This window comes from Elephantulus edwardii, unplaced genomic scaffold (assembly GCF_000299155.1).
Source record: "Elephantulus edwardii isolate Elephantulus edwardi_28Jun2011 unplaced genomic scaffold, EleEdw1.0 scaffold00119, whole genome shotgun sequence".
NCBI classification, from domain to species: domain Eukaryota; kingdom Metazoa; phylum Chordata; class Mammalia; order Macroscelidea; family Macroscelididae; genus Elephantulus; species Elephantulus edwardii.
The window spans coordinates 3,239,070-3,244,880 of NW_006399869.1; positions in this window are offsets into that span (position 1 = coordinate 3,239,070).

Here is a 5,811-nt window from a genome sequence, read left to right on the forward strand (position 1 = left end):
TGTGACTCGACTTCATCCCTCATACCTTAGATGTATTATCAGGTGGGACTAGGCCCTAGTGAAGACAGGATGCTTTGTAGAGCTAGTAAAAAAGAGAAAGATTTACAACAAAATCAACAGAAACAGTGAAAGTGTGGGAATGGAGCAGGATGGTGCAATGTTTCATTCTGTTGCAAAGAGTTGCTTTGAGTAGCCCTAAACTCTGCTCTGTCCTGTGCCAATCTCACTGTCTCTGATACACTCCATCCGATTACCCCAGGCACTGAATCAATCAGTCTCCTAGAGGGCCTTCCCCTCCTGCGCTGTCCCTCCACCCCTCCCAAGTATGATGTCCCTCTCCAAGGACAGGTCCCTCCTTACAACATGTCCAAAGTATGTTAGAGGAAGCCTCAGAATCCTTGCCTCCAAGGACCAGCCCGGTTTAACCCTCTCCAGGGTGAATCTGTTTGTTTTCCTAGCAGCCCATGGTACCCTTGATACTCTTCTCCAGCACCACAGCGCAAAGTCATCAATTCTCCTTCTATCCTCCCTAGTCATTGTCCAACTCTCTGATGCATAACAAGTGATGCATAACAAGTAAAGACCACGGCCTGAATCAGACGCACCTTAGGCTCCAGGGTGACACCATTGCTTTTTAGTACTTTGGAGAGGTCCCTAACAGCAGCAGACTTTCCCATCGAAATACATCTTTTAATTTCCTGGCTACTGGTGCAAATTTTATTGACTGTGGAGCCAAGCAAACTAAAGCTGTGAACAATCTCAATCTCTTCACCATCCATCCTGATAGGAGGCAGTGAAATGAGATACATCTTTCCATAGTCACAGAATGAAGTGAGAAGAAGCCTTTGTACCAGTGATTCATGATAGTATAAAATTTTGTTAGATATTTTTCATGGATGAAAGTTCTCACATATGCAACATATAATTTAAATAGCAAATATGTATTTACAATGTTTTTATTTAGATGAAAACCAATCATATCAGATTTTTCAGTCCTTCATTAAAAAATTAGTCTAAACACATGCACATCAAACACTAAATTCATGAAACTGTAAAAATTATTTTCTCTTGGTAAACAGATAAAGGACATACCACCTGTAGCATTATTGAACAATGAGGAGAAAGAGGGTTAATGCTTATTCCCCTTTCTTAAGAAAATTTATCCATGTGCAATCGTAATGGGAAGTGGTGCCTTTCTGAATTGAATAGCTAAGAAGGATTAATTGACTCTTCCTTTATTCATTCAATAAAAATGTACAAAACATCTAATATGCTAGTCTTTACAGGTATTGTGAAGATGATGGATAATCGAGCAAGGTTCCATATAAGGGGTGGTTATGAGCCAGAGCCAACTGGACAGCACCTAACAATGAATATGGTGAAGTACTATTTGAAAAATGTTCTATAAGAAGTCAAATCAGGCCAAACAGTAATCTGATACCACAGGCACCTTTTCATTTTAAACCAGGACATGTAAATCCCTAATGATACACTGAATGAATGAATGACATTCTCCTGTCAATGCTAGCCAGTTCACTAGAGCATAGACACTCGCACTCTTCTTGAATAGAATGTACACTTGTTCCTACTAATTGATTGATTAACAAATTATTTTGTTGTATTTTTGTTATGAGTAGTGAGTGTATGATATGTTTGGCTGCTATGTTTGTTCTTCCACCAGCTGCTCTTTGGAAGAAAGATGACCAGTGTCCTCCCATAAAGACTTACAATTGTGGAAAACAGAGCAGTGGCCAAAAGTCAGACTATATTAGGTGGTAGTGTATTTTAGCACAGGTTGGAGTGCTGGAAAAGAGTATTGAATATACCATGGACTGCCAAGAAAACAAACAGGTTCATCCTAGAGAGGGTTAAATCAGGCTGCTCCATGGAGGCAAGGATACTGAAGCTCCATCTGATATACTTTGGACATGCTGCAAGGTGAGAGAAGAATTGATTCAGTGACTGGGGTAATCGGGATGGGTGTGTTGGAGACATGAGGTGGGCACAGGATAGAGCAGGGTTGTTTAGGGCTGTTATACAAAGGGTCACTATGAGTCGCAGGCGACTCAACAGCACATAACAATAACAACAGATGACAACTAATAACAAGAAGCAGCAGCATCATTTACTCCATTCATGCTGAGGTGTGCAATCAAATTTCTCCTATTCTAATCCTCATCATCCGCTCCCAGACACACTTAACATACAACATCTAATTAAGCAATCTACACAAAATTAGCTTTCTATGATAATTTTTTTCATCAATTAATGATAACTTATCACAGCTAAATAATGGATAGTGCATACAGGCAGGAAAAAGCTTGATCAGATAGTTTTTAAGTTTTCTCTTGTAACCATTTGTTGTTAAGTGCTGTCGAAGAAGTCGATAGTTTACATATTAAGGCAATTTTGTCTAGAAGTCTTCTATTTAAAATTGAAAACCTTAGATACAGTAACTATGTTAAAATGTAAAAATCTTTTTCTTTCCTTTTACTTAAACCTTCACTTCCTTCCTCCTCCCTTCGAAAACATAATAAAATCTATAAGGAAAATTATTTTAATCTATTGTACAAAGAGTAACTATGAGTTGGAGTCAACTTGATGGCATAGAACAAACGGCATCATGACACAAAAGCAAATCTTTTTAATAAGGTGCTTTCCAACAAGTGTTAAAATGAATGTTGTGCAATTTTACATATGTAAGTAAAATTTTTATAATGAAGTAACATTATATGTAAATATGTTATTTCAGATTACTGAAGAAAGAATATAGCAAAAAAGAGAGCATTTTAAATAATATGGTAGGAAATGTGACACTAATTATGTGGAATCTTTTTAATATCTAATGACTATATTCAGATTTTTTTAAAATGTGGTTTTAGCTCTCACTTGGGATTTCTAAGCTAAAACATATAACTTTAAATAATGAAAAAAAAAACCAAAAGTAAAAGAAAATAACTTTAACTAGCAACTTTGCATGATAGTCTCCTAGATTTTTATAAATTGATCTTCTGATATCATGGCAAATCAAAGCCTTAAGTATCTTAAGAAAGCAATTTTTTTAAAAAAAAAAGTAATTGTAGAAACTACAGAATTAAAAGAAAGTGAGTTTATACATTCAAATAAAGTACTTTGTTAGAATAATTGCTTGTCTTATAGAAATCACATCTTCTCACAAAGAATGCCAATCACACAAAGGAATGAAATAGCTGTAATCTTTTTCTAGTAATGAGAAAATACCAACTACTGGCCTGTTTTGCAGTGATTTTGGAAGAATACTGAGATTCCTTAAATTCCCAAACATCTCCTTGAATTATTTGTAAAACTCAAATATGATAAAATTAGAATTGGAAAGATAAATACAATTCTACTCAACACACACACACACACACACACACACACACACACACACACACACACACACACAGGCATTACCCCATCCTTCCCAATCTAGGCAGCAGAGTTTCTTTTCAGAAACAGGAAATTTGCTTCTAGGCTGTAAAATCCTGCTAGAAGGGCAAGAGGTTATTGCTACCACATTGTGCTACGAATTTGGCTTTAGTCCAGTAGGGAGTCAAGATTTCTTTAAAAGATAAACCAAAGGCGGGTAAACTTGAAGGTAAGTCTGTGGAATCTGAAGTGTATGGATGTATGCAATTGCTGTATGTATGTACCATAAGAGGCCACTTTGCAAATAGGAGGGCAAACCCTGGGGCGCCTCCCAGTCTTGGGGTGGCGCGGCAGGTAGACTGGCCTGATGGCGCCCCACAGGCTCTGCCTGGAGCTCACCGGGCTGGGGTGAGCACAAGGGCTCGCCATCCCGCGAGTTGCATCTTGGCAAGCCTCGGTCACTAGACGGACTGCCCTGCCCTGGGGCTTACCCGATGTGGGGGAAGCGCTCCGTCCATCCTATCTTCCCCTCCACTGCCTGACTGCCTGGCTCCGAACAAGGCTCCTGCGCGGACGACCCGAACACTGTGCGCCCCACTTGGCCCACATCTGCTCCACCCTGGGTGAGTTGGGGGCTGGAGAAATCAGCGTGGCACGAAGGAATTCAAACTCATTCCATCCCTATTTCCGCTTTACGCCTAATAATAGCCGACTCTGCCATCTAGCCCCCCACTTTTTTTCAGCCTCTTGGCCTTTGGCTTCCCTACTCCGCCTTAACTGGAGCCCGGACTACGCGTGGGTGCCTGGGAGAGGAATATAGGCTCCTGGCGACCCGGCGGGCTAGGAGAACAGCCATGATCCCTCCAGGCAAAACCCACCTCGTCCAGGAAAGGGGTGGCAGGGAGGGGGCGAACCCCGTACCTCGAGGCACCCGGATTGCTGCAGGCGCCCCCGCTCCAGGGAACGTGGCTATGCGCGGCTGTGCGCGCTGGCTCCTGCGCCCCTGCAGCGGCTGGAAGAGGAGGACCTCGTGGAGGCGGTGGGAAGGCGGCGAGCTGCGGGGAGTTTTAGAGGCGCCTGGGGAACACGTGACCACTCTAGGGACCCCCCAAGACCCTGCTCAGAGCGCCTGCTCCACAGCAGCCTCTCCTAAAGCTGGAGCTCAGCTTTCTGAGTGCTTTATCCATTAACTGCGTGACACCTCTTTCTGGCTAAGGCCAAGTTAACTGGTCAAATAGACGTTTCTCTGTAGGTGTCCCCAATTTCCAGAAATCAACTTAGAGAGATCTTGCATTGGTGAGAGGGGGACAGGAAGAAAGCATGTATTTCTAAGATCTCAGGATTCCTAAGAAACAGCTTCAGGGCCCAGGCTTTTTCTTTATTTTAGAATCCAAAACACTGTTCTTCTCTCTTTCTCTCACCTTTTTTATGGAGTAAGAAAGGAAACGTCCAGGTAAGAGGTTGGCTTGAAAGTGCTGAGGACGCGTAGGAAGTCCGCGGTGACAGAAGGCGAATACTAAAAGGGATTTGTCCCCATTACTAATAGCTAGTAGGTGTGTGCGTGGGCAAACCTTGCATAGCTAAAGACTGAGCTTTAAATAAGATCAGTGCTCCTGAAGAGTATATTCTATGGCAAAACGATGAGGAAATAAAAAAAGATTTGCCGTAGACTGTAGACTTCTTTTTAAAAAAAGTTGTTTTGTTGTTGTTGTTACGTGCTGTCGAGTCGCTTGCGACTCATAGCGACCCTATGTACAACAACCCTAAACCCTGCTCTATCCTGTGCCAAACGCACTGCCTCTGACACTCCCATCCCAATTACCCCAGTCACTGAATCAATCCATCTCATAGAGGGCCTTCCTCTCCTGCGCTGTCCCTCCACCCTCCCAAGCATGATGTCCCTCTCCAAGGACCTGTCCCTCCTTACAACATGTCCAAAGTATGTCAGACGAAGCCCCCACTTCTAATGTTTCCAGATTCTGTTGCTAAGGTTTGCTTTATTTTTATCTAGTCACTAGTTGTCACATTCTTCAGGCTTTTCTCTGTGTGTGTGTGTGTGTGTGTGTGTGTGTGTGTGTGTGTGTAGATGGAGGCAGATTTAGAGGTTGATAGATTAGGAGCAAAGGTATGTCTTTGATAATACCTGTGCCTTGAAAAAGACTGTTTTTATGACTTAACTTTAAAATTTAAAAAATATGTGCATTTTAGATTCTGAAATTGCTTGCCTGGTGATGAGCGCAATCCTATGGGTTTATACACTGGAGAGGGGGTGTATCTCTTGAGAGCAATATAACTTGTAAATCTAATTTCTGAGGCAGAAAACACTGGCTGTTACTACAAAACTTGGAGAGAATAAAAGGAATCCTGTGCCTCTCTCCTGCTGAATTTTGGAATTTAATGCCCCAGGGATCTGTATAGACT